Genomic DNA, 12,026 nt, shown 5'->3' with positions numbered 1-12,026 from the left:
ATGATTTATCCAACTAATGGAACAATAAAGCAATGATAGGTAAAGTATGCTTTAAGATATATCATGAAGTAAGTTATACTCAAAAATCCTTAATTCATTAATGGAAATGATAAGATGGATCATTTGAAGTTCATGGGTTCCCCAAAGCTAACAAATCATGAAAACAAGTGTGAGATGTTACAACCAAGATTTTCAAATGCAAGTATGTGCATAATATATCTCATGATACCAACATATCTCATTTTTCTCATATCACACATAAGAGCAAGTATGGTTAAGATAATTAAAAATAAGGCCTTCATGCCAAAAGATCTTCCTTTTATAAAAATATGTATATTTGTATATGATTGAGTGCTCAAAATGCTTTGAAGAACATATATGACACAAAAAGCATATTTTATATGTAAATAGTGACACTACACTTAATCATATGTGATGACCTCCTAATTATGCAAAAACATAATTTCTTGGATATATATGATTAGAGATATTTGGCTACATGATTTTCCATGTGGATGAGCTCAATATTTCTCTTATACATATATCTCAAGAGGTGATGTCAACACATCTCATAAAGTTCTAAAGTGTTAAAAATAGATACATAAAATAAAATAGTACTTGTAATATCACATTAGTCATCTAAGTTAGAACAAAGTGTTCTTTGAATGACATGTTCCAGAGATTAAAGTGTCAAATAAAGATAAAAAATTTAATTTTCATTACACTAAAGGAGATTAAATTCTTAGAAGAAATCTAGTTTACTCACCATGCTAATTTTAATTCATTTTGCATGCTAGAGATAAACTTCTTAGCACAAAACATGAATGTTGATTCAAAGATAATATAATTCTTATAAGTTCAACCAACATAATATCCTCAATGGTTTTGAAAATACATATGTATCAACTTTGGTCAAAACCTATCATCCATGAGATAACCACTAAGCCTTTTAAAAAGAGCTCTATGAGCTTATTTTTAACCACATAGGCTTTTGATCATTTTAAACATGTAGTTCAAAATATATGCAATTTAAATCCGGGTGGTTTATTTTTAGAGACCTTTGAATTTAAAGTCACTTAAAAATGCATTTGATAAAAATCATTTCATGCAAAAACATGTAGCATTTTTGTTCCTTTAATCAAAGTCACATGTGCACAAAGTCATTCATTTAATTCCTTTTCAAGGTTGAAGACTTGGAGAGATATTCTAGCTTAGTTGCCAATGATGACACATGTTGACTATCATGATGTGAATGAAAAGAAACATAGATAAAAGTTTACAACTATAAGAGAGAATTAGTTCTATCATCTAGCATATATAGAATCTTCTCCAATAAATGATCACTTGGATGGTGATGAACACTTCAACTCTTAGGAAGACATTATAAATTCTCATTCTTCATTTTAATGAGATGGCTCTTCCAATGAGATTTGTTCATTTTGGTATTTAAGATAGGATCTATATGATTTATCATTTCTCAAGTCCATCTAAACCTTTTCAAGTTGAGCAACCTCATTTTCTATATGCATGGAAGTGACACAATTAAGTATAGATAAAATATTTAAAATCACAAAAGCATATAGATAACTTTTTATACATTGCTACTTTAATACATTTGATAAGGTTCACATGAAATAGCATTGATGGTCTTCATAAGATAATGTATGCTTTCATTTAATGGCATATCTTTCAATAAATCTTTCACAAAGATTGGGTATAGTTAATCTAAAGATCATTTGAAAAATAAAGAATTATTTTATGTTAGCAAGTTCATAACTCATTTGCCAAAACAAATTATTTCTATGCAAAATATCAAAACATAGACATTTTTACATCTATTAGAAACAAGTAGCATATCAAGAGCGTCATGCTTAGAATTTCATGATTGAATTCTTCATATAAAAACATATTAATGAGAAAGGAATTATTTACCTATGGTACTAACTTCATTAGCTTGGAAGTTGTTTCTCAATGTGATGCATCCTTTTCATTTTGTGAGTGAGAGGAATTCTTGGCATGATATTTCTTTTGTGCTATAGGCACCAACTTGAGAATCCACTTGTCCTTGAGTGAAAATCACTTTTATATCTACAAAGCACACTCAAGTAGCATTATTTGGTACCCAATTTCTTATGGGTCCATATAGGTTAGCATATATTGGTATGGTTCTTTTGGAACTAAATTCAATAAAATGCACAAGTGAGTTACTCCATACAATCAACATGCTTCAATTTAAATCGAATCTTTAAGTGGTCTTAGCATGCTAATACATTTGTCGATTCAAAGAATAGATATGTTTATGGTTACATACAATTCAATGGATCCATATGAAATGAATAAGAATTAATATAGATCAAAATGTAATTCCATGTGCATTATCCATAATCAAATTCAAGAGATGATAATGAGATTTTTCAAGGTGGGCAAAAATGAAGAAAGTGCCCCTTTTAGAAATCCTTAAAGATTCAAAATTTGGAAGAAGATACACGTATCTCTCATAAATTTTTAACTTAACTACCCTAACTGATATATCCCAAAGCATATAGTTGACAACCAGGTTGGGAGCTAGCTCTTTTATGTATAGAGTTGGCTCTCTCTTTTTATGGAGCTTGCTCTCATATGAATAGAGCCGGCTCACTCTAGTTGTTGAGAAGATCCCAAGAGCATGCAGTTTACTTGTAAGTTGGGCGCCGGCTCTCTTATGTATGGAGCCGGCTCTCCTTTGAATGGAGCCGGCTCTGCTGCTACTTGCTTCACTGAATTAATTCCTCTTCTGAGGACATTCCAATTTCCCTTCTAAGCAAGCAAAATCTATCTTCTTATTTAAGATGTATCATTCCAAATATAATTTACAAGTAATCATATGATTGTAATGCATGAAAAATAAATTTTCAATCCTTGAAGATCATGCACTAAAAACAGTTTTCGTAATTGATGAATACTTGAATAAAAAAAAAATTTCCACAATATATGAATGATTTCAGCAAACTATAAAACAAATAATCAAGCAATTCATAGTATGGAAAGACCTTTTAGAGTTTTACCAATTACCTTGCCCTTGGAGTTGCACCAAGGTGTATCGCTTCTTCCTAATTCTTGATTGATGCCATCAAGTAACCCTACAAGAAAGGGTTGTATATTCTCCTTTTGATACCCAAATTTTTTTAGGTCCATATAAGTTAGGCAATGGAACATAAATTCCTTTTGGAACCCAAATCTTCTTTGACCTCAACTTCTTTCTAAATGGACAATCATGAATTTTGTGTCCTAGCCTCTTACAATAATTGCATTTAAAGGAATGGGTACCACTCTTAACAAAGTGATCATACAAAGGCTTTCTTCTTCTCAACAAGCATGCATCTTTAGTGTGAGGATCATATCTTATCTCATTTTTTCTTTGGTTGTCTTTGCTAAAGTGCCATTTTGATCATCAATGACTTCCTTTGAAAAATTATACTCGGAAACACAATCAATTGATGGTGGCTCTATAGATAGTGCATTATCCTTTACCTTTTTCAAGGACTGGTTTTCAAGTTGGATCTTTTGTAATTCTTGCATAAGATAATGGTTTTCCATTTTCAAAGAATCATTTTCCATTTGGACTTTTTCATGTCTTTGAGAGAGATTGTGATTTTCCTTTTTAAGAGAAGCACATTTCAAAATTATTTTTTTTTAGCACACCATGTAACTCTTTAAACGCATCATGCAAGTTATTATACTCATCAACTAACTCATTATAGGTAGTATTTAAATCAAAAGAATCATGGTTGTAATTTACCTCTTCTTCAGAGGCCATAAGACATAAGGTGTCGTCTTCATGATTTTTAATTTCCTCTTTGATGGCACTTGCTTCTTTGCTCGAAACTTGAAGAACTATATTCTTCTCTTGAGTTACTCCATCTTCTTTACTATAGGAGTATAAGTGAGTTCTATCAAGGACATTCAAATGGTTAGAGATGTTAGTAGAACAAGAATGCATTTCATGATAAGATACATTGTCTTTAATGCTAAAAGAATCACATTCATTAAGGTGCATATTTAATTCTTCAACTTGACATATACCTTCATAGGTTAGTTCAAGTGAGTTCCAAATATCTTTAGCCGTTCTACAAAGGACAATTTTATGGAACACATTTTTGCTTAATGCACAATAGAGATAATGTATAGCTTTAACATTGCATTAAGTTAATCGATGCTCATTTTCAGACCATTCCCCTTTAGATTTAGGAATTTCATTTCCTTCAAAAACTTTGGTTGGGATATGATCATCATTTTCTATTACTTTCCATATATCAATATCAATACTCTTTAGAAATACCCTCATTCTAATTTTCCAATAGATATAATCGTTTCTATCAAAATAAAGAGGCATATAAATGGATTGTTCTACTAAGTATGTGATACTACCATTGTTGGCCATGATCGTACTCTAAGACGATTAAGTCCTTTTAAATAGAGTCAAGCTCTGATACCAATTGTTACCCAAGAATTGACTCTAGAGGGGGGGGGGGTGAATATAGTCAATGGCCAATTTTCGCAAATTATAGAAATACAATTTCTAATCAACAATATAACTAATTATGCAATAATCAACATATGAAATCAAAATATGAAAGTAAACAAATTATAGCACAATTGTAAAAGAGATAAGGGAAGAGAAATTGCAAACTATAACACAGTAATTTTTACGAGGTTCAGAAACTCCTACTCCTCGGGCTCAAGATCCCTCTTGAGACTTCCTAATCCATTACAGCTTCTCCTTACGGGTGGAGAGCAAACCTTTACATGAAGCACCACCTTGTTTCACCTTGTTAAGAGACAACATCTTTTAGTTTTCCTTTGGGTCACACCAACCCTTACAAATTGAAGCTAGCTTGCATCTTCTTCCTTGGGCCACATAAGCCCTTACAAATGAATATCAAATTTGTTACATACAAATATATCTCTCAAAGATTGATATGCAAATTAAGGCTCATAACTAGAGTAGATACGAATATAAATGAAGCTCAATACTCTATGAATGAAATGAATGATAGAAGATGATCGAAGTGAAGAATATAAGCTCTTATAATCTCTCAAGTGTATGATAGAGCACAAACTCTATAAAAATTCAAGCAAAAGTAAAATCCCTTTGAATGCTTAATTGAATCTCTCAAAATAGTATATGAGTGAATGAGAGAGATGAGGAGAAAATATGAGAACAAAAGGTCTCTTTGATGCAAAATAATGTCTCTCAAAATGGTGTGTATGTGATGCTTAGACATTCCCTAGGTATTTATAGAGGTTTTAGAAGCTGAAAAATAATGCAAGAGGTAGACAGCTCGAAGCACAAGACAAAGTAGCCGTTGGACTCAGATCTCCAGGAGCAGAGACTGTTCTGTCCTAAAGGGAGGAAGGTCCCGTAGCTCTGAGAGCCGGTTCTCCATGGCATAGAGCCGGCTCTCCAAGGCATAGAGCCGGCTCTCCAAGGCATAAAGCCGGCTCCTAACCTCTGAGAGCCTCCCGTTAAACTTGGGAGCCTGCTCTCTTACTAGAAGATGAATTTTCGTGCAAAAATTGGCTACTGGAATGTTAAGAGCCGGCTCTAATATTCATGGAGGCGGCTCCACTGCTGGGTAGACTTCAAATGGACATAACTGAATCCATTTAAATCCAAATGAGGTGAAATTTGAGTCTAAATTTATTACTTTGAAGTCAGATTTCTATTTCCACTAGCCTTACTCAAAAACTCTAACCACAGAAATGGTTATGGCCATTTTAGCACAACCTAGTCAAAAATTTCGTAGATCGAAACATGCATCTTGTGATGGTTATATCTCACTCAATTCAAACCCAATTTAGGTGAACTTTGCGTCTAACATCAAGGGCACGAAGTAAGATTTCTAATGCCACTAGCCTTACTTAAAAACTCTAACTACAAAAATAGTTATGGCATTTTTATTACAGACTGGTCTAGATATTTTCTGGGCTAAAAATTGCTTCTTATGAGATAGCCATCTTTCTAGCACCTAGGACTGTGATGTATGGTTCAATTCAGTTGAAGTCCAGTTTCTAAAAGTCTAGGGATATATAAGGATGATAAATATCATGTGCATTGTGTCCTAAAGTCATTTACCAAATCATGGTAACAAAGGCTTTAAAGATGAAAGATTAAGTTCAATGCCTTTACCTTCACTTTTTAAAGACCAAAATAAATCTTATAATTAATGTGCATGGTCCTAGAATTTCTAGATTAAATGTCGACTCCTTTCAAAGCTTAAGCAAGCTTGAACTAACTCATTCTTTAGCAATGACTTCATATGTCAATTAGATGTGAATGAAATTCATAGTCTATTGCTAATGGTCATAGGAACTTATGAATGATGTAATAATATGCATGGTTCTATAGAGATGAGCTTCAAATTGATTCATAAATACTATAACAATGAATTCTAAATGCTCACCAACCTATCTACCCCTTTCTTCATGCTTTGTCCATGATCATTTAGGCTTAAAGTAGTATTGATTTCTTTCTTCCTTTGAGTTATTTTCTTACACATTGTAGTCCAAGCTATCTTTGGATGGACATTGCATTTGGTTCCTTGCAACTTCATGTCTTTATTGTATCTATTTCTTTCCTTGATGTGATCTTGAATAATGGAGTACTTGGAATGATCTTTAGTGCTTCATTGAGGTCATTCTTTGAATGTGAATAATCTATATAACACTTAATGTAAACATTAGTCCTTAAACACCATTAATGGTTTATTATCATCAAAACAACTAGATTATCCTTGGATGAAATTCTTAAGGTCAATAACAATTTATGGCACAAACAAGTCCTTCATCAGGATTTACTGGAAATGAGCAAGTATAAGCAATTACTACCTTGAGGAGTGGTAGGAAAGTAAACAATAAGGTAGAGGTTCCTAAGGAGAATAGTGAACTGAAACAACCAAGTGGTTACATCCATCCCTTTCAAAAGCCTATTCCTACTTCTTTGGATTCTAGTGGTTCTAAAAAGGACATTCCATCATCTTCATCATCATCTCCCCAATTGGAGAAGCCTTATAAGCCAAAAGCTCCATTTCCTCAAGCTTTAAGAAAGACTTCATCATTTAGGAGACAAGAAGGAAAAATTCATGATATAATTGAAGTGTTTAAACAAGTGAAAATTAATCTTCCTCTTCTAGATGCAATTAGACAAATTCCACCATAAGCAAAATTCTTGAAGGACTTGTGCACTCAAAAGAGAAAGAGCAAAAGAAAGGACCTTGAGAAAGTGCTTTTAATGGAACAAGTGAGTTCCATTCTTCATTCTAACACTCCTCGTAAGTTCAAGGATCTAGGTGCTCCGACCATTTCTTGTGTTATTGGAAACCAAGAGGTTTGTAGAGCTCTCATTGATCTAGGTGTAAGTATAAATCTCATTCCATACTCAATTTACTTGCAATTAGGATTGGGGGACTTGAAGCCAACATCGGTAGTCATCCAACTAGCCGATAGATCGATTAAAAAACCAAGGAGAATTGTTAAGGACATCTTAATTAAGGTTGATAAATTTTATTTCCAAGTTAATTTTGTGGTACTAGATACTGAGCCAGTCCCTACTCTTACCAATCACATTCCAGTCATCCTAGGAAGACCATTTCATGCTACCATTAATTATAGATCTGGCATTATGTACATCTCCTTTGGCAACATGATGGTTAAGCTTGATATTTTCAATGCGAGTCAACATCCCACAGATGAAGACAAGGGTTTCCTAGTGGATATTTTGGATGAAACCATAGAGGAGACTCTTCCCTCTATTCTATCTAGGGACCCTCTTGAGGCGTGCCTTTGCGAAATGTTTGAAAGTTGTAGTTTTGACACAGAAGGATTCATAAGTGAGGTGAATGCTTTGATGGACTCTGTGGCCACTTTGGATTTTCCACCTTGGAAAAGCAAGAAAGAAGCTCTTCTTTCACTCTCTAGTACTCCACTAGTTCCTTCTCTCATCTCTCCTCCTACTCTTGAGCTTAAGCCACTTCCATCTGATCGGTTGGTCAATTAACATCAACCTTCGCAATAGCACGAATCATTGTAAAATAGGGCTATTGGTCGGGTAAGTCGAACCACTGGGACTGCGCTAGTCTATGACAACCTAAGAGTCTAGATTACTTTTAGAATGATGAGGGGGTATATAGAGTTTTGTTGGTTTATCACTTAGTCACTAGAATTGAAATGTGCTTAAAGAAATAAATGCAAGGAATTTAAGAGAAAGAAGTCTAGAAAAGGAGGTCTAGGGAAGTGAATTCACCACCAATCCTATAAACATACTAAATTTCTATTAACTTGGGAAACAATTTCACTACATGGCAATGATATGTAGCAATACTAGATTGCTACATTATCCTCAAGAAAATCATAGGATCAAGATTTAAGTATAATCCCTTAAAGAGCCACATGCTAGAACTACCTAGATTAGGGTGTAGCCATAACATGCTCACTAAGCTAGGGACTATCAAACCCCTCAATCACTATGGTAATAGCACATGAAGTCAAGATACAAGATTAATCCATCAAAAGGAAGTCTTAAGCTATGGATTAACAAATTTCTCATACAACATGCCTTTAAACCCATTTCACAATTTCATTTCCATCCTCACTATGAAGATGCAAGTTATATAATCATGAGAGGATAAAATCTAAGACAAGATAATGAACTCAACATGATCATTTATAGGCATTGAAATCCATTACAACAAGTGTAAGTGCTCTAAATCATGAAACTACTATGTACATGAATCATTCCCCAAATTAGATGAAATTAAAGCATGCTTACAAGAGAGAACTTTATCACCTCCCTAGATGGAGGTTTAATTATCCATGGATACAAAAATAGAAGAAGGAAGCTTGGAAGAATAAGCCATTTTTGAGCTCCCTTCCTTTTGCTTCAAGAACACACCCTCCTTGCTCCCTTCTCTCTCCTCTATCTTGCTAGAATGAAGCTTTAATCAATTGTGTGGCCTCCCTTCTCTTCTTTTTTATAGATATGCCCTCTCTCTCTCCCCCAAAAGACATCCTCAACCACTTCATCAATAGGGAAATCCAAAGTTGGTAAATGTAGAGTGCAAGTGGCTGAAATGGGCTATTCCCAAACAACAATCTGCCCAAAATTCGAGCACTCGAAGCAAGGCCTCGAGCACTCGAATTTAGTGCAAAAAGCTCCATGCTTCACTTGCTCCGCCCAGACCTACTTTGGTTAAACAGCCATAACTTTGTGCTCCAAACTCTGAATGATGAACCGTTTAAAGATTTGGAAAGCTAATTCAGAGATTTAAATACTTCATGTTTTGGTGGAGATCCAATTCTCAAGGATGGTTGGTCGAAAATGAAGATCAAGGCAGAATTTCATTGCTGTCAGGCAGTTCTGCACACCTCTGGTAACAAGGCCATAACTCTCTGCTCCGAGCTCCTAATGACAAACCGTTTGAATATTTAGAAAGCTAATTCAGAGCTCTAAATATGCCATTTTATACTGCAAGTCCAGATCTTGAGGTTTCTGGGTCAAAAGTGGCAATCAAAATCAAGTTCCACTGCTGCCTGAAATTCAGCTTTTGAGCACATTGTTGATCAAAAATCCACAACGGCTTATTTTTGCTCCCTTTTTGCAATTAAACCTGAAAATGCATAAAAACACACAAATGAAGATAATCTACAGAATTAAACAAACAACGGACTTAACTAATGCAATTTAGGGTGCTTGAATATACAGTATTCGGCGCTTATCACACCCCCAAACTTACATTTTGCTAGTCCTTTAGCAAAACTACAATGAAAAACTTAATGAAAAGACAACCATGGGCATGCTACTACAAAAATATCATCCATGGTAAAATGAGATATATACATAGCTCAAAAATAACTTGAAACAGAAAAAGAGCTGGAGATGGGGTCATTGGGAAGACTACCTTGCATATATGAAGCATTGATACTAAACACATTTCAACATGCATGTATCAACATCATATTCCATATAAATAACTCAATTGTCATCTCTTAAATGGAAATCAACTCTAACTTCAGTGAAAGTGGATTGGATTCTCAACATGCGGCTTTTACTTTCTTTTCCAATTTCCAAGCACAAGTTTTCAAATCATTGAATTCCCCTTTAAATGAGGTCCCTAAGGCATGATTTTATTTACAAGATAACTTTTGTAGCTTGTTGACAATTTATTGTAACTCATAAGCGAAACATAGAATGGTTGTGCAATGCTGAAGTCCCTTAAGCTTTTTAACCAACTTATGTAGCAAGCGTTAGGCCAACAACTCCCAAACCAGATGGCTTTAGGGTGTTAAGTGTAGAGACACTCCTAGGGCTTAATAGCTCAAGTTGGAAAGGTTACGAACTCCAACGAACCATGCTTATTACAATTTTTTTGAATGACCGTATAATGTTTAAGTCCTTTAAGCTTTCTAACCAACTCTTGTAGCAAGCGTTAGGCCAACAACTCTCAAACCAGACGGCTTTAGGGTGCTAAGTGTAGAGACACTCCTAGGGCTTAATAGCTCGAGTTGGAAAGGTTACGAACGTCAACTGGTCATTTTTTTTTCTTTCTTTCTCAGTTTTTTTTTTTTTTAGACAACTTAAATCATGCCAAAGATATTCATCTATCAGGTTCATCAAATCAAATTAACTAGGCCAAGGTCAAGGTCAATCAAGTTGCATGCCTCACAGTTAAGTTTCCAATGTGCATCTGTGCATTGTGAAGCTTAAAAGAGTGTCAAATCCAGCGAGAATCTAATTGAGACATTTATATAGACTGATTTGAATCCACATGATCATTTCAACTCAAATTTTTCTTTATTTTCAAAAATGTCAATTGCTTCTATACACAAGGTATTAAACATATGCTTCATCTCCAACTAGTGTCAAGTTATACTATCATTGCTTAGCAAAAATGCAAAACCAAAAATGCATAAATGCACCCCCAAACTTGAATAACACAGTGTCCTCAATGTGTGAAGACAAACATACCAAAATAAGAGCAAAGGGGGGAAAAGAACAATAATACCAAGTGGAGTGACGATGACGTAGATGTGCAGCCATGTGAGTGCGCAACGGCGTCCCCCAAACTTGGACATGAAGACCTATCAAAACATAACTACTGTACACAGGTAAAAACATAGGCTCGTAAGAAAAACCAAAACAGAAATAAAAACACTAACCTGAATTTTAGTGCAAGATAAAAATCCAAACAAAACACAAATGCAGACATTAGCCACAAGTTTAAAATAGATAACAAAATAGGGCCAAAAATGGGGAATTTAGAGAGATGAAGTTGGCTCAGGAATTTTGTCGAACAGGTGGTGTGCAAGACAAAAATTAGAGGCAAAGACAATGCATGGTGCATGAAAACCCAAAAATTTGTAGACAAAAATGCTCTCTAGCCTAGAGCAACATCAACAATCATAAATAACCCTCCAAAATTGTCAATCCCACACTCATCAAAATGAGCACAACAAATTTATTTATTTATTTATTATTTTTTATTATTATTATTATTATTATTATTTTTTTTTTTTTTTTTTTTGTTTTTGGTTTTTTTTTTTTTTTGAATGGCATGCATGAGGGTTTAAAGAGAGAGAGGAGGTTGGTGGTTTGCCGAGATAGAGAGATGAGGGTTGGATGTGTGTTGGGGTTGGATGGTTGTGACTTGGAGGTGGTAAAGTGGTGGTTTGGATGAGGAAGTTTGGTGAGGTTGGTTGGATGGTTGGGTTATGGAGAGAGAGAGGGTTGGTGAGGGAGGATGCCGAGAGTAGGGGGTTGTAAGGTTAATGGCATTTGAATGTTGTGGGAGATGCCTAGAGATGGGGTGTCTTGGTGGTGATGGGTGGGGTTTAGGTTGGTTGTGGGGGGTGTTGTAGTTTGGTTAGGGTGGTGAGGTGATGAGGGCCGAGGGAAGGGTTGGGTTGAGTTGAGGTTGCCGAGAGGTGGGGAATGGGAAGTGGATTTATGTGAGGAGGTGGTGGGGAGTTTGCCGAGAGGAAGAGGTTGGTTG

Source organism: Cornus florida, unplaced genomic scaffold, assembly GCF_030987335.1.
Source record: "Cornus florida cultivar Cherokee Brave unplaced genomic scaffold, ASM3098733v1 CherokeeBrave_3.0.0_Hap2_Chr01, whole genome shotgun sequence".
Taxonomy (NCBI): domain Eukaryota; kingdom Viridiplantae; phylum Streptophyta; class Magnoliopsida; order Cornales; family Cornaceae; genus Cornus; species Cornus florida.
The sequence above is the reverse complement of the archived record's forward strand: the minus strand, read 5'-3'. Positions refer to the sequence as shown.